Genomic DNA, 18,657 nt, shown 5'->3' on the forward strand with positions numbered 1-18,657 from the left:
ATCAGCTCCAGAGGCAGGGAGCATATAACCAGAGTTTAGACACCAGAAGTAAAATCAGTAGCTATGTGAGAGGAAATGTTAATTTGTTTCATGTTGTAAACTTCAAGTATATGCAATTAAATGTGGTTTTAAAATAATAAAAAGAAAAATAGAAAAGAAGCACACAGGATGCAAGTTTGGAAATGACTAGAAACAGACTTTAGTATAATTGTGATTAATATATTCTTGGAATTAAATGAGGTAGAGAATGTTGGCAGAAACTTGGAAGCATTAAAGAAAGGTTCAATCTGTAACTACAATATAAGAAATTAAGATTTTAGTGGATGGGCTTAGCAATAGATTACATTAGCTAAAAGAAGATGAATGACTGGTAAAACACAGAGAAGAAAATGTGTGCCTAAAAGGCAGAATCTAAGGAACAGAACACATACAAAAGTATGTGCTGAGGCGCTCGAGAGATAGCTCAGAGGTTCAGAGCACTCAGCAGTCTGGCAGAGGACCCAGGCTGGGTTCCCAGCACCTACAAGGCAGCTCACAACTGCCTGAAATTTCAGTTTTGTGGGAGACCTCTTCTGGCTCCTCCATGCATGTGGTATATAAACTTATGCAAGCAAACACACACACACACACACACACACACACACACACACACACAATTTGTAGTTGGAAGTTTCTCCGGTCCCACCAAGCTCTGAGGTCCCGTATTTCTCCAGTCCTGCAGCCGCTTATAAAATAATCTCTCAGAGGCTTATATTAATTACCAACTGTATGGACTATGGAAAGCTTCTTGCTAGCTAGCTTTTTCATCTTAAATTAACCCATTTCTGTTAATCTATATTTTGCCATGTGGCCATGGCTTTACCCGTGTCCCATTACATGTTGCTCCTTGGATGACGGTTTGGCGTCTCCCCCCACTCTCCTTTCTCTTCTCACTATCTCTCTTGGATTTTTCTGCCTGGCCCCATCCTGCCCTGCCACAGGCCAATGCAGCTTTATTTACTAACCAATTGGAATAGCATACATTCACAGCATACAGAAAGGTATCCCACAGCAACAATTAAACAGATAAATAAATCATTTTTAAAGTATATGCTGAAAAGATTTAGCATATACATAACTTATACCCTGCACAAGAGGAGAAAAAGGAAGAGGTGAGAAGTGTTGACCACTGAGACCCACCCTGAACTAAATAAGGATGTGAGAAACTCTGAGAAAGCCAGGAGAGATGAGGACAAACACATATCTGTAGCTGGGTGCATCTGTGCTGCTGACAACCACAGGGCAAGTCTTCGGAGCACTCAGAGAGAAAAAAGAAGCAACAGTAATACACACAGCAGACTTGGTGGTATCATGTAGCAATTAAGCGGTATTTAGTAGTAAGAATTAAGCAGTCAGCCACCAACAAACTAACGTCTTCATAACACTGTAAAATCCAACAACCAACTCAGGTTTGGGGATATTTTTGTTTGTTCTTGTTTATGGTCTTAAGAAAGTGTCTCACTATATAGCATGGACTGGATGTCTTAGGGTCTCTGTTGCTGCAATGAAACACCATGACCAAAAAGCAAGTTGGGGAGGAAAGGGTTTATTCTTCTTACACTTCCATATTGCTGTTCATCACCAAAGGAAGTCAGGGTAGAAACTCAAACAGGGCCAGAACCTGGAGGCGGGAGCTGATGCAGAGGCCATGGAGGGATGCTGCTTACTGGCTTGTTCCTCATGGCTAGCTCCGCCTGCTTTCTTATAGAACTGATGACCACCTGCCCAGGGATGGCACCACCCACAATGGGCTGGGCCCTCCTGCCTCAATAATTAATTTAAAAAATGACTTACTGCTGTGGGATGTATGGCAAATGTGTTGCTAATTAATCAATAAAACACTGATTGGCTGTTGGCTAGGCAGGAAGTATAGGCGGGGCAAGGAGGAGAATAAAGCTGGGAAGTGGAAGGCTGAGTCAGAGAGAGACACTGCCAGCCGCCACGATGAGAAACAGCTTGTGAAGATGCCGGTAAGCCACGAGCCATGTGGCAAGGTATAGATTAATGGAAATGGATTAATTTAAGCTATAAGAACAGTTAGCAAGAAGCCTGCCACGGCCATACAGTTTGTAAGCAATATAAGTCTCTGTGTTTACTTGGTCGGGTCTGAGAGGCTGTGGGACTGGCAGGTGAGAGAGATTTGTCCTGACTGTGGGCAGGCAGGAAAACTCTAGCTACAACTTACAGGCTTGTCTACAGCTCTATCTTATGGAGGCATTTTCTCAATTGAGGCTCCTTCCTATCCGAGGACTCCAGCTTGTGTCAAGTTGACATAAAACTGGCCAGTACACTGGCCTAGGATTTTCAATCTTACCTCAGCCTCCCTACTACTGGAATTACAGGCATGTGCCCACACTGCCTGCTCCAACTTAGAATTTTATAGTCAATAAACTATCTTCCCAAAGTGAAGCTGAGATAAATTCGTATCAGACCATCAAAAGAGAGAAAAGTCATCACTCGGGGAAGCACATTAAGAAGATACTAGGGAATTATTCAGCAAGAATAAAATGATCTGAGAAAGAAATGCTGGGGAAACAGGGAAATCACAGATAATGAGGTCATCCATTGAGGAAAATGCAAATTAATGTCACCTATGTATCTAAGAATGTCCAATGGGATTGAAATGTAAATTAAGACATAGAACAATAGAGAAACAAAGCCGAGGAGAAGAAATGGAATGAAAGTATTTTACATGAAGCACATTGCCTGGGGATGTTAAAGGTATCAATTAGATAGACCACGTCTGTCTCTAAGAAAACCAATATGGATTTTTTTTAAAAGATTTACTTATTTACTATGTATACAGTGTTCTGCCTGTATGTATGCCCGCATGACAGAAGAGGGCACCAGATCACATTGTAAATGGTTGTGAGTCACCATGTAGTTGCTGGGAATTGAACTCAGGACCTCTGGAAGAGCAGCCAGTGCTCTTTACCTCTGAGCCATCTCTCTAGCCATCTTCCATATGGATGTTTAAAGTAATGCATAAATCAAAAGTGAGTTGCAGAGAAGTTGGACACACACACACACACATACATACCTGCACACATGCACTAAACCAAAGACAGCAATAGACATAAAGTATGAAGGGAAAATTTTTAAGTTAAATATGGTCATTTATGAGAAAAAATAAAGTTAGGATTTGTACATATTTAAGTCCTAGCGTTAAGTACCGAGCGATTTCTTCCACACCAGTCAAGCATGGAGTGGATTAAAATGCAGTAAAGTCAACTACGGACAACAGGAGGGGCTGCTCCAGCAGATCTCAAGGTCACCAATCTTCACAAGTTCACTCATCACACTATTGTGTAAATGTGGACACGGAGACCATTTAAACAGAAGAGCAGTTCTTGAAATAGACAGCTATGTGCAGCTGACAGATGAAAGTGTTCTGCAGAGAAGGGGGAGAGCATGGACTTTCCAGTATGTGGAACTGGGAGCATTAAAATCCAGACCCTACCTCACACCATGCATAAAAACCAACTCTAGGTGAATGGTTGATCTCAGTGTGAACTGCAAAATAATACAGCTAGAAAGGGGTAACTTTAAACATCCCAATGATACATCAGCCACAAAGGAACCAGATTCGCTGGACTAATGAAGACGAGAAACTCCTGTTCATCCAAAGACATCATTAAGAGAGTAAAAGAGGAGAGGAGACATCCTGGGTTTGCTACACTCAGGAGACAGAGGACATCCGGGTATGGTGGCACACACCTGTAATCCAAGCAGTGGGGAAACTGAGGCCTCTGGAGGCTCATGAGTCAGCCTGGGCTACTTAGAGAGACCCTATCTCAGAACAAATAAGTAGCAATGGAAAGAGAAGTCACCAGGCCCCGAGTGGAAAGACACTGGACAGCTATAGCGAACATGAACAGGACTGCAGCAAGCATCTCTCAAAAACGAACAGCAAGGTGACCAGCAAGCCTCAGAAAATGAGCACGGTTCCTTTACTCATCAGAGTCATCGCAGTTAAAACTGCAGTCCAGGCAGGGCAGTGGTGGCGCACGCCTTTAATCCCAGCACTCGGGAGGCAGAGCCAGGCGGATCTCTGTGAGTTCGAGGCCAGCCTGGACTACCAAGTGAGTCCCAGGAAAGGCGCAAAGCTACACAGAGAAACCCTGTCTCGGAAAAAAAAAAAAAACAAAAAAAAAAAAAAAAAAAAAAAAAAAAAAAAAAAAACAAAAAAAAAAAAAAACAACTGCAGTCCAGAACCACAACCCAAAACCAGATTGGCTAAATCGTTAAAGCTGACAATACCAAGTGGTAGCAAAGATGTGGAGCAAGGAACTACTCCCCCAACACTGCCAAAGAGGTGGAACTGGGTATAATCACTTTGCAAAATTATTTGGTACTATCAGCTGAAGTACACATACAGACCTCAGGACCCTTCCCCTCGCTCTATGCCCCCACACAAGTGTATCCATATGCTCACTGAAACATACATCTACAAACATTCATAAGAAGCATTGTTCATAACTGTCCTGAACTGGAAACAGTCAGTGGCAGAAAGAGAGAAATTGAGGCTTCGAAAAACGGGAGGCATGGCCCATACCCATTGGGAAGTAAGCTAAGAGAACTCCCTCCTGGGCACTCTTGTTGAGGACATTGCCCTCCCTGACAGAGGCCTCCCTCCTCCAAGCAGCCCCTTTCCAAGCCACCACAGTAGACAGAAGTAGAGGGCGGCTCCTTGTTGGTTGGTTGATCGGTTAGTTTCTGCCACACTGGAGACTGAACCCGGGGGCCTCTCGTGTGAGGTAAATACTTTACCACCAACTTGTATCGCTATTCATTTTTATATTGTGTTTTGAGGCAGCCTCAGGAAGTCACCCAAGACGGCCTTCAACTCTCTGGGTAGCTCAGATGGGCTTCGAACTTGTGACCATCTTGCTTCCTGAGTAGCAGTTGGGGCCCCGCTAGAAGTCAACTTGTTAAGTCAGTCTGTCTCAAAGAACATTCAGAAGTTATGCTCCAACACACTTGTCCAGCCTCTGCAGGCCTCTCTACCGATAGTTGTCAGGTCCCAGCAGGAGCTCTGAAATGGGAACGGAGTTTGGGGTGAGGACGCCCCTAGAAGTCTCACATAGTAAGTTCAGAGCCCATGGTGGGGAGCCAAGGTAGCCCTGCCAGCGGCACAAGGTGGCTCTTCTTTCAAGCACTACCTGTCATGTTTCCTCCACCTCCCAGATGCAGAGGCAGCCAGGAGGGGCCGTGGGACCTCTCAGAGGAGTTCTCTGGGAAGTCCCCATGCTTGCTGGACAGGACAGTTTTGTGCTGAGGAGTCTGGGCATCCTTGGTCTGCTGTCACATCATTGCTGGCTTTACCCAGGAGGTATCCCAGAGCAGTGTGTAAGCAGAGAGCCTGGGTGGTCACAGGATTAGGGCCCTGCCTGGGCCTGGGTAATTATTTCTGAATCTCAGTTTCTTCTAATGTAAACTAGGAAGTTCATCCACCTTGATGGTTATGGAAATTAGGTATGATTCTGCAAAACTAGAGAGGGTGTGTAAGGACCAGGAGTTAGGGCTGAGAGAGGAGAGTGTTTGTAGGGCAATGGAAATGCCCTGTGATTACTGCAGTGGTCGATACTGGCACCACACATTTGTCGAGTTCCATGAACGCCCCCATGTAAGATATGGGTGGCAATGTGTCTGTGAAGGTTCATGGGGACTAATGGACCACTGTGTGGGTGTTGATGGTTGCCAGGCTACTGGTGCATGGCGACTAGGATAATACAGACCCTCAGTGCTTTCCATTCATCTTGTGTGAACCTAAAAAAGCTGGAAAAAAAAAGTTTTAAACGCGCTTAGTAAGCGCTTTAAAAGACATTCTTTGAGTGTCTACTTTGTATCAGTTTCTAGATACTCAATAAGAGTAAAATAGGTATTGCCTGTAAAACACAGAGAGTTGGGAGTCTAGGAGGTGGCAAGAAATCTCCCTAAAGAGAACATGAACCACACGTCATTTGTTAGGACAGGAAGGCAACCATGCCAGGGACCTTCCAGTGTAGCGAAACTCCGTGAGGAAGATAAGCAGGCCCTGGGCCCTAGCGCCCCCGCGTGGCCGTCTTGAGCATTGCGTCCGCGAGAAACAAAGCAGCTCCGTGCGGCGGGGCGGGGCCGCCACCCCCAAAGGATCCACGTCTGCAAAGAAAGCAGCTGAGCTCTGGACACGCTCCTGGAGATTACTGCGAATGGCAGAAGAAAAGGTACGACGAGACGCCCCGTCCTTTGGGAAAGGCTACCAGCCTGAGCACCGTCCAGCCCCGGCGCCCTGCGGAGATGCCACTCGCGCCAAGTAGGAGAGCGAGACCAAAGGCCACTGTCATGGGGCTGGGGCTGCTGCGTATAGTGAGCCACTGAGCATCGCTTTACCAGTCCAGAGCCTCCGGCCCCTGCCAGGAGCCTCATCAAGTTTGGTGCTTCTGTGTCTCCTGGTCCAGCCGGTAAAGGCTGCCCTTGCTCGGCAGCACCACCTTAGGGCCAAAGGAGGAAATGCAACCAAAGCCTATGGAACAAATCGAGAGCCACCAACCTTGGCAAGGACGGGAACTCTGGTGAGGACAGGCTATGGTGCTGCCACTACTGTCCTTTACTCCGATCCAGAACTAGCCAAGGATCCTTCTTCTGCACCCTGGGCCTGGCTAAGACCAAGCAGGATAGCCCATCAAGGCCCCACTATGGGGTCTAGAATGCTGGAGGGAAAAAGCTAACAGACCCTCTGAATCTAGACTCTCCTTCCCCAACACACGGCCTATAGTACAGTTCGTCTTCTAAGGTCTAAATCAATCCCTATTCCACCTTCCAAGGCGAGCTCCAGGAAGAACTAGCTCAGAGGCTGCCTGGGAACACATCTCTTTTCCTCAGAAACAGACATTCAAGAGTGGCCTTATAGACACAACCCCTTGCCTCCCTCCCCCATCCCCCACACAAGTGTGTGTGCAGCCAGGCACTAGCCATCCTTTGGAAAGGTATAAATGCCATCTACTCAGTCATTAGTCCTTGGTCACAGATTTCACCTTCGCCAATCCTGCCCCCACCCCGTAGCCAACATTTTCCTCTAGGATGCTGAGGGTGGAAGACCCCAGGGAGAGCATTTCATACCTTCCCATCCAGCTGAGAGGATTTTCCAAGAGTCTCTATGCCATGGTAAGCTCACAGCAGGTCTCCTCAAGCCTGCCCCTCTCTGACTCCAAGCTCCCAGCCTCAAACATAGCCTCTTCCTCTGAAGACTATTTCTCAAAGTTGTCAGACACCTTGAGTATGAACCTGCTGAGGCTGTCACTCCTCAGTGACATGGGATGAGCCACCTGCAAGAGTCTTTAACAGCTGACTAAATACAGGGGCTGTGGCCACTTGTGACACTGCTGTGTATACTTAAACACCAGGGCTTGGAAATCACTCCCTAGTGACCTGCTTTCTTAGGGAGATCCATCTTGGTTTCCATATTCTAGACTAGGACAAACCAGATAGGAAATACTGTAGACTCTGGGAGCCATGCAGACTCTGTTGCAAGACTAGCTCTCCCCCTTAATTAAGGCTGTCACAGAGGATATGTGAATGAACAAACGTATAAAACTTTATTTGTAAAAAGCAGGCAGCCAGCTATATCTAAAGGTGGTTTTCTGTTGTTTAGCTTGGGTTAAGACCTATAATTTGTACTTTGGCATCATGACTCAATTGACTGGATGAGGTAAGTGTAAAGACTTCAGTCTGGCTTCAAAAGATCTAGATGTTAAGGCCAGACCCATGTCTCACAGTTGGGTAACCCTGAATCTGTTTTCTCAACTCTTAAAGTGGGAATAATTATGAATGTAGAGGATGGCAAAGATCACTGGAGACCCCATAGGTCTCTGATATGAGCTGAAATTTACTGTAAAGACCTTTATACCCCCAGACCATTTTTATAAACTCTGGAATGCTCTATACTTACGAATTGCCCAGTGTGAATTCGAGGACCATCTGATGTCTCAGCCATCAGAGGAAGAGTGCCAAGGGTCCCGGCAGGTCTGGAGACCTGTGCTTGACTTCGTGGGCTCCTATTTGGATGGATGGCTTGCAGGTGCCATTGCCTACTGCCCTGCACCTTTGAAAAGCCTGCCACAAGCCGAGCGCCTTCACAGGTCTTCACCCATGCTATTCCTTCAGTGTCTAGCCTTTCAACTCCAGCTGGCTAATTGCAGCTACGAAGCAGAAGTTCCTGCCAGCCAGAGACTGGGCAAAGCAGGATCCGTGCTGATACAGCCAACCTCAGGCACAGGACCGAGCTACCTTCTGTCCCCTTGAACATCTGCACTGCTCCACTGTAATGGATGTAAGGATGCTCAAGGACTGGACCACCTCTTTGCACCATTCCTCCTTGTGCTGGCACCCAGGCTAGAACTCCAGAGGCCTTGTTCACACCAGCTCTTTCTGAAAAGCTGGCTGGCTGGAACCTTCCTTGTCCCAAGGACTGGCCCTTGGAGCTGCAGGATTCAGACTCCATGGGTGTTTAGGTGCCACTCCAGGGGTGTCTGTGTCATTTCTTGGTGACCTTCAAGTAGCAGAGGTTGTTAGGTGGGACAGGCTCTCAGCTGGCCAGCCTTGCTGAGAGGCTGGGAGTAGCATCCCTGGAAGGCGCCAGGCGGCTACCCTGGAACTCATGCTCTCATAACTCTGCCCTTTGCCTTTGCACCAAGGGCCCTGCATTCCCAGTGAGTTACGACTGTCAGTTCTGAACTGACAAGCTGTACAGAGGACATTAGCCCAGGGGAGGAAGTGGTAACTTTGCCAACCAACAGCATCATTCTGCAAAGGGATCTTCTCAAGCTACCAGGACAGGCGGCTTCCCACGTCAATAGGTATAACTGCATTTGCTGTTTCCCCCTTTCTGTCCTTCCACTCTCTCTGTATCCATGGAACAGCTGCTTGAACCCTCCCAGAAGGACCCCAACTGGGCAAAGGCTCAGGGTTATCGGCAGAGCCTCAAGGACCTGAGGCTTCCCAACATGAAGGCAGAGGCTCTGTCCTCTGCTCCCAGGGCCAAGCGCAGGGCCCACAGGGAAGACAGGAAAAGGTTACATCAAGAACAGCCTTCTCTGCCTGGACCTGCTTGCTCTGCTGCTCCAGGAGGAGGTAGCAGAATGTGTCAGCTACCCGGGGAGCCAGCAGTGTCCAGCCCCAGGGCCTGGACACAATGACCTCATCAGGCATTTCCAGCTTTTATGATCTGCCAACAAGGCCATCAAATGATGCAGGCTGACCTCTTGGGCAGTGGGTGGTGATCTCATGCCCACTGGAATGAATGTCACTGCCGTTCCCATGCTCTCGGCCAGACCGCAGGCCGCTAGGCCCAGACCAGGGCACACAGCAGGGACCAAAGGGAGAGGAGTGGTCTGGATGCAGAGGACAAGTCAGCAGATAAACTGAGGTGTCATCCAAGAGACTGGGAACTGGGAAACAAGAGTGCTCAGGCCTAGACTACGAGAGGATGTTGGGCTTCTATGTGTAAATGTCAATGGGATCTTTATCTGGCTCCCCAAATGGGCCCCTGGGGAACACCATCATTGCTGTTCATTGTCCATTTACTTGCCTCAGCTTAGGGCTCTGACACAGTCTCTCTCTCCCCATATACCTTTCCCACACAGCCAGTGTCTCTCTGCACAAACATGCTGTGTATGTATCTGCAGACAGTTCTGTAGCGTTGGCTTTAAATCTCGAACCAGACACTTGATAATGGAAGGACCTTGGGCAGGTTTCCTATCCTGCTGCTTGGGTGCTTTGCCTCCTGCCTAGACCAACTGTCCGCATCCTCCCCAGCAAGCACCTAGCCCCAAGGATCCAGCCCCAAACTCTCTTGCCTTGCTGCCTTCTTCCTGCGGGGTGTGGCTGGTTCCTCTACTGCTTTAGATATTTGCATGAAAGAAAAGCGTCTTCAAACTCTCTGCCTCGACTTAAAACAAGAAGCAGCTGCACCCCTGAAGAAAGGGGAGGAGAAGAGGTGGAAAAGGAGGTGGGAGACAGGAGGGAGAGGGAAGAGGAGAAGGAAGGAGAAAGAAGATGAAGGGGAAGGAGAAAAAAGAAAGTGGAAGAGAAAGGAGGAAAAAAAACCAATACCTACTGAGTAGCAAGCTGTCTGCAGGACCACGTCAACCTGAGAAGCGGGCACTATATAATTTGTCTCATTTTGTTTGTTTCTCTGTGTAGCCCTGTCTGTCCTGGAACTCGCTTTGTAGACCAGACTGGCCTCGAACTCAGAGATCTGCCTGCCTCTGCCTCCCAAATGCTAGGAATAAAGGTGTGCACCACCACTGCCCAGCTCACTATAATGAGCCCATGATGTAGGTCACATGCACTGAGTAACTTGTGCTTGTCCATGTGCCGCCCTCGCCTAAGAGTGACATTATTTGTCCTACTTTTTCACTCTGTGTTACCCATATTAATTCTTCCTGTCACTCTGTTGGGGAAGTTCAGGAAACACTTTGAATAAGAATGGTCCCCATTGGCTCACTTGAATGCTTAGTCACCAGGGAGTGGAACTGTTTGATAGGATTAGAAGGATTAGGAGGCGTGGCCTTGTTGGAGGAAGTGTGTCACTGGGGGTAGGCTTTGAAGTTCAAAAACTCACACCAAGCTCAGTGTCTTTTCTTCTTGCTGCCTGTGGATCAGGATGTAGAACTCTAAACTACTCCAACACTATGTCTGCCTGAATGCTACCATGCTCCCCTATGATGCTAAATGGACTAAACCTCTGAAACCATAAGTCAGCCTCCAATTAAATGTTTTCTTTTCCAAGAATTGCCTTGGTTATGATGGCTCTTCACAACAATAGAGCAGTGACTAAGATAGTACTGGAGTAATAACTGGTAACAAGCACCAGGAATGGTACTGGGCTAATGGTTGGTGGCCTGGTTTCTGGTCCAAGCTCCACCAGCTGCAGAATGTATAAATTTAGGTGAAATCATAGTATCTCTGTAGGACTCGACTCCTGTATCTAGCAAATGACAGGTGGGGAAAGTTCAGTCTAGTTCCCCTTTGTCTTGAAAATTCTACCAATCTCTGAAGCAGCCACCCCTTAAGTCCTAACTCAATAAGGCATGGCAATCTGACTACACACCCATACATAAAACATTAGAGAGCACCAGTTTGGCTATGCCATCCATTTACCCATCCCTTCCAGACAGCTTGAAGGGCACCGCTCAGAACAGATTAGTGATTTGAAGCAAACAACTGTGAAATCCCCGGGAGAGCCAGATGCACTTAATCCAGGGCTGGTTATCGGGTCATTTCTGATTCATAGCTCTTGTCTGGTCTTAATTTGCTTGTTAATAGCATGTCCTTGTTCTGCCCTACTTCCCCACTTCTCACTATTGTCCATGCTCTGTTCCTCGGAGGAATTAAGATCACCAAATGTCGCTCTTCTATGGAGAGATGGCTCAGCCCAGCCTCTCTTTTCTGGCCTCCTCATGCCAGGCTGGTCCCTGAATCTCCCACCCACCCACTGCTTCAATCAAGACACATACATGGTAGGAAACATCACTGAGTGAACAGGATACAAGTTTTATTATCTCCTTTGAAGCCAAGTATTGTCCTACTGAAAGGAACTTTGAAGTTTAAGGTCACCGCCCTAGGTGGCCTTTCCCGTGGCTGTCACCAGTCCATTTCTTACTTGACTCTCATTGTAATGTCAAAGCAAAAATCAAATGAACTAACTATACCTATTGTGTTTGAGGTTTTTAAGATGTGTAAGCCTTGGCGACCACAAGAGAGTGCTGAAGTGGGAGCTGGTAAATACTGTTAGTGAGAGCCCCAGCCACTGTGTCTCTCTGGAAGGCAGCTTGACACCACAAGTCAGTTCAAAACCAGGAGTATGGCCGAGAGAACGGCAGCGAACAGCATTCCTCCACGGGGTCTGCTTTGAGTTCCCGCTTAAGCTGCTACCCTGACTTCCCGCAGTAGTGGCTACTGGGAAGTGTAAGTAAATAACAGAAAAGATCCAAAACACGCATGCTTGCATTTGAGTCCATGATTGGTTGGTTGGTCTGTTTTGTTTTGCTAGAAAACTGAGTACAGAGAAGAATAATCATAGGACAGAAACATGGAGCTAGAAGGCATCTCAGAAGAACATCTTTGTAACTGAAAAGTGTCGGCTACAAAGCAGATGTCCAAGAACAAGAGACTCAACAGATAAACGATGCATTTAATAAGGGAATACTCTATGCTCATTAAAATTCATGAATTTCAATGGCAAGAGAGATGGCTCATGATACTCTATTATCTACAAGAATTGGGCTTCAAAATTTCTGTGTGGACTACACCATGAAATCTACACAAATATTAGAGTGCAGCTTATTAATGCTTTTAAAAAAATCTAGGATATAAAGCCAAATATGAACAATGTTTAGTTCTGCATGGTGGGATAATATATGTTTCTTTTCTTTTTTGTAACTATTAAAATTTAGCTTTCTTAACCAGGAAAAATATTCACACATAAAACATGCACTTAAGAAAAAAGAAAAACCGGGCATATATGATAAGTAGTTCTTACCTGGCTGGCTACTCCTGGACTTTCTGCTTCTCATTCTTCGAGTGGGAGGTCTCAGGAGTTTCACATGGTAGTGGGTGGTGCTATCTGTCATTTCAGCAGTTACTCTGGGTTACAAGCCTGTTCCCTCCAGCCCCCCACACCCCAGGTCTGATGAAAGAGCTAAGTTTGCATGTCTTTTTCAGGTCTATTCAGCAGCATCATTCTGGTAACTTGAAGCTGGCTGAGATTTGATAATTTATGCCCTAGAAACTGTCAAAAGTTCCAGAGAGTGTGCATACATATTGTATACCCCAATAAAGCTTGCCAGAGGATCAGAGGACAGAGCCAGCCACTAGATTAGATATAGAGACCAGGCGGTGGTGACACACACCCTTAATCCTATCACTCAGGAGGCAGAGATCCATCTGGATCTCTGTGAGTTCAAGGCCACACTGGAAACAGAGCCAAGCAGTACTAGTTTTAATCCCAGTACTGGGAAGCACACAGACTTTTAATCCCAGGAAGTGTTGGCAGGGCGGAGAAAGGTATATAAGGCATGAGGAAACAGGAACTAAAGCAGTTTAGCGAGACCCTTTCGGGTGAGGACTCAGAGGCTTTCAGTCTGAGGACACAGGATTGGCTGAGGAGTTGGTGAGGTGAGGTTGGCTGTGGCTTGCTCTGCTTCTCTGATCTTTCAGCTTTTACCCCAATATCTGGTACTTGGTCTTTTATTATAAGACCATCTAAGAGTCTAACAACAAGAGAGCCCAAGCAGAGCCAAAAGAACAAGAACAATGCTAGAAGGATCATTGTACCCGACTTCAAGTTATACTACTGAGCCATAGCGTGTGACCAACACAGAAACAGACTCGTGATCATTGGAGTGAAATAGAGGGCCCTGAGACGAACAGCGATAGCCATCTGATATGTGACAAAGGTGAAAAACAAAAAACAACTATGCATTTGAGAAAAGACCATCTCTTTAACAAACGGCATTGGGGGAACTGAGTATCCATGTGTAGCAGGATAAAAATAGATCCCTATCTCTCACCCTGTACAAAAGTCAAGTCCAACAGGATCAAAGACTTTAAAGCAGGCCTTAACACTCTGAAACTGTTAGAGGACAAGATAAGGGAAACACTTCCAGACACAGGCATAGGTAAGCACTTTCCGAATGGGCTCACTCAGGACACAGAGCCAACAGCTGATGAAGGGAACCTCTTTCTGCACAGCAATTGAGTGAGGAGACAGTCCTCAGGCTGAGAGGAAAGCCTTGCTGACTACACATCTGGTGGAGGATTGATATCTAGAATATAAAAGGAACTCAAAACAATTCAAATAAATAAACGGATGAATGAAATGAGCAGAGGGTTCTAAAAAGGTAAATGACAAACAACAAGTGTTCAACATCACTAGCCATTAGAGAAACACAAATTAAAACTATGTGGAGACTATCTCACCCCAGTCAGAATGACATTGCTTCAGACAATAGGCAACAGAGGCTGGAGAGACGGCTCCGCAGTTAAGAAAACTGGCTCTTGACCAGGTTTGGTTCCCAGCATCCACATGGTGGCTCACAACTGTCTGTACCTCCAGTTCCAGGAGCCCTAACTCCCTCTTCTGAACCATGCTGTGGGATGGTCTTTCTGTATGCTGTAAATATGTGTCGCTACCATTGCTTAATAAAGAAGCTGCTTTGGCCAATGGCAAGACAGGTTAGAGCCACGCATGGAAATCCAAACAAAGATACAGGGAGAAGAAAGGCAGAGTTGAGAAAGACGCTGTGGGCCGCCGGGGGAGCAAGATGTAATAGAACACAGGTAAAGCCATGAAATGTGTGGCAATACATAGGTTAATAGAAATGGGTTAATTTAAGATAAAAGAGCTAGTTAGTGAGAAGCCTAGCCATAGACCAAACAATCTGTAATTAATATAAGCCTCTGTGTGTTTATTTGCGACAGAGCAGCTGTGGGACACAGGAAAACTTCTGCTACAGTACCAGGCTTGCAAACAGTGCACAGACATACAGGCAAAACACTCAAACATATAAAATAAATAAATCTAAAAAATATTTTAATTTTTTTACCTAAAAGAAAACAATAAACACTGGTAGGGATGTAGACAAGCTGGAAACCCATTATACACCACTGGCAGGGATATAAACTAGTGTAGCTGCTATGGAAGTCAGCATGGGGGCATCTCTCTATACTAAAAATAGATCTGCCCTATGACCCTGCTGTACTGCTTCTGGACATTTAACCAGAGGACTCCACGCCAACACATAAAGGGGATACTTGCACATCAGCCAATTCACAATGGCTGAACTGTGGGTTCCATAATTAACTTAGGTGTTCATCAACATAAGAATGGATAAAAGATGTGCTACATATGCACAATGAAATTTTTTCATCCATGAAGAAGAACAAAGTTATGTCACTTGCAGAAAAACTAATACAGCTGGAGACAATCATGGCAAACAAACTTAGTCTAAGAAAGTAAACATTACATGTTTTCTCTCACTTCATGTAAATACATAAAGTCATATATGTATGGTGACATGAAAGGGAAAAAGAAGACTATTGGTAATGGGTGAGAGAAGTGCTGGACAGGTTTTATGCTTTTATACTTGTGTGGAAGTGTCCTTATAAAAACCGGCACCATATGCAATGAATAAATGCCAGTGGAAAACATCAGTAAAGCCAATGTGGTAGCACATACCTATAATCCCAGTACCCATTGGGAAGAGGCAGAAGGCACCCATGAGTTTGAGGCCAATCTGATCTACCTACAGAGTTCCAAGCTAGACACAACTAGGGGACACTGTCTCCAAAAACAACAACAAAACAAGGAGCTGGAGAAAGGCTCACAACAGCCTGTAACTCCAGTTCCAGGGGCTCTGACACCTATGGCCTCTGTGCACAATGGTACTTACGTGTACGTGCACACAGCCACACATACTCACATACAAACATAATTTAAAATGTTTTTAAACCTTAAAAAAAAGAACATACATACACACATGCCTTATACTAAAAACAATAAATTGGCCAAGCCATCAATCAACTCCTCCTGTCCAAGAGCCAGTTATTAGACATTGAGTAGTACATGGTTGCTTGAGCTTTTGACACCTCCTCAGCTCCCTGTCACCTTGTAACCTTTGGTGCCTCCAAGCAGCTGTAGGCCTAGTGCCTGCATACCCCCCTCACCTCCAGAAATGACCTTCAGTCCCTTTATCTGGGTCTCAGTATAGCCAGCACTGGCAGAGATGTGAATCACTGGGCTCTACACCTGAAACTCTGGGTGGGCTCAGCTACCTGGATCCAGCAAGGACGTTGCAGGAGAAGCTGGTGTTCTCTCAAGTGTGCACAGAAAAGGGCATCTCTGGCCCCACAAAAGATAAACGCACAGGATGTCAACTATTCTCTTTAAATAAGGCCTGGCTTGAGGGTGTGGGGAAGTCAGATCTACTCCTACCTGAAGTGTTAATGTAATCAATAAAAAAATCGAGAGTCAGATATTGAAGTATTCAATATCTGATAAGATCAGGAAACAGGGAGCAGCCACAGTCGCTTTCTACCTCTACTGTTCCTCTGTCCAAAAGGGCCAAGACCCTCTCTCAGCCCTGCCTTACCACTTCCTGTCTCTTCTCTGTCTACAGTCCTCCAAACCTCTGTGGACAGCTAGACTCCAAGCAAGCTTTATTGTCAGAACACAAAGTATCACACAACATTTCCCATTTTTGTCTAAATGAAAAGCAAAGGTTTTAACTAACATAGTAAAACTATATACAATAAGTACAATAACTATATGCAAATATATACAGGCAAGAATTACATTTAAAATGTCCACTTGCATGTGACAAATTCAGAGAAAATACTCCATTATCTATCCTATTTTGGTGAATTCAAAGTTTTGTACCTAACTCACTTTCTATCCTAACTTGCATTACCAACCCCAAACTATCTTTTTATGTCTCTCAACCTTATACACTTTACACCTCTTTTGTGAGTTTCTTCTGAATTTGTTAGCAAGGAAAATTATAACTATCTAGTCTTCAAATCCACCAGAGACTTCAGAAAGATATAATATTACCTGAGTAAACAGGAAGTACAGAGCAAAGAACTTTCAAAACTAAGAAATGACAGAAACAGCTGAATGCCTGGAAATTCATCCAAGGGTCTTCTGTAATATTGAGGCATCCATCTTCAGCCTACAGGCCTAGACTATGTGACAGACTTTTAAAACAGGAATTTTGAAGAACTGTCCTGTCTTGTCTTGTCAAAGTTCAGCAGCCACTTTCTTTTCTGTCCTGCTTGTCCAATTTGAACAGCATACTGTCAGCTGTCAAGGCAAAGGCAGTTTCTTGCCAAGTGGCTAACTTTTGCCACAAAGAAAGTAAACTCTAGATGGAGTTTCTTCAGTGCCCATCATCTTCCCTGAAGTAGACTGGTGCTGCCAGGAGCAGACATGTCTCATTATCATTAAAAAAAAAAAAAGAACCTTACATTATTAAAACATCGTATATGCCATATTCTGTAGATATTTGAAGTGTTTGAAGACCTCTGTATATCTAAAATATATCTCTGTTTGACCTTGGAAGCATACCTAACATGACTACAAGTTTGATTGTAATATGTGACTAACTACTAACCTGCATTTCTTTATTATCCTAAATAGCTCATAATAATAACTTTCAAGGACTAGAAATTTATATTACATTGTTAAATGAGCTGTATAGGTACAATACCTTAAACAAGAGTAGAAACATATGTATAGAATGTTCTAACAAAAATAACCTTAAATTTCTACCAATATACAAAAAATCCATACCAATGTAAAATATTTAAGACTAGTAGTTGGGTTTTTTTTTTTGTTGTTGTTGTTTAAAAGTAGATTCAATAATCTACCCTTTTATCCTATCATTTCTATATCTCCCCTTTTTTCTCTTCAGAACAAGATCCCTGAATCTAATCTCCTTTGTTCAGCTTTTTTCCTGACCATTACCAATAACAACTTGTAACCAACACCCCCCAAACAATAATAAATATCCATAACCCACTGAATGACCAAAAACCACCCACCTCATCTCTTGGGAATGTTGGCATCATGTTCTTAAAATTACTTCCTGCTGTCTGGGGTGATAGCATCTTTAGGAAACCTTGAAAAAAAATGGGATAATTGTCAAGTCCTAGGGGAGGGTAGCTGTATCATTTGTTGTCCAGTCTTTGTGTAATGGGAAAGTACAGGACTTATCTCAAGTCCTGGCTAGAGCAGTCTGTGAGGCTGGACCATCTCACCTAGCCATCTTGAAATTGTCCTGAGCAGTTTGTAGTTCAAAGCCAATTTTTGGGTGGTATTTGTCAGCTTAGTAGAGTTACCACTATGCAGGTGGAATTATCGCTAAAATCCATCCTCCTTTGGGAGACTTCCAAAGGTCACTCTTAGGCATGGTCATGGTTCACTGCAGAAAATTTAAAAATTTAAATGTCATATGCAGCAGATTTCAAAGAGGTTAAAGGACCATAATTTGTTATGTACATCCATAGTACAAAAATTTAATTTTTACTTACCTGATAGACTCAAACTCAAAATCATGTATAGGAAGCTAGATGAAGCCCTTTTCTAGAATTAGTTAGTACTCTATATGACTGTTAATATTATGACAAAAAGTTTAAAATATATATATAAATTTTATAAATTTTGAAATAATGTTTATACTTTAAGATTTAATTAGCAATAATCGCGCCTCGGATAAACCTCATTGGCTACGATACTGCCACTGCGCAAAGCTATACTTTAAGATTTAAAGAGTCAAAATAAAACCAAAGAATTATGAGATTAGTAGCAATAGAACAGTCGCTTAATTTTGGTTTTTCTTCTGTCCCATATCAGGTGGCTCTTCTGACATGAGACAGAGATTTTGGGTTTTCCTTTAACAAGCATGCTTGGATTTAGAGAAGGAGAGAGCCATGCTCCAACTCCAAAATCAGCTTTAATTTTTAATGGAACTGGGACTACAACAGACCATTTGCATTATGTGTCTATAGAGAACAGCAGAAACAAACATTTGGGAAGATTTATGAAATCTTATCCTGTTGGAAATGTGTTATATCAAT

General features: G+C 44.6%; 1 pseudogene; it reads right to left on the reverse strand.

Annotated features, from left to right (window-relative positions):
• Positions 1–18,217: 18,217 nt before the first annotated feature.
• On the reverse strand, positions 18,218–18,332 carry LOC131896235 (U4 spliceosomal RNA; annotated as a pseudogene).
• Between the last annotated feature and the right edge of the window lie 325 nt (positions 18,333–18,657).

Source organism: Peromyscus eremicus, chromosome 19 (assembly GCF_949786415.1).
Source record: "Peromyscus eremicus chromosome 19, PerEre_H2_v1, whole genome shotgun sequence".
Classification (NCBI taxonomy): Eukaryota; Metazoa; Chordata; class Mammalia; order Rodentia; family Cricetidae; genus Peromyscus; species Peromyscus eremicus.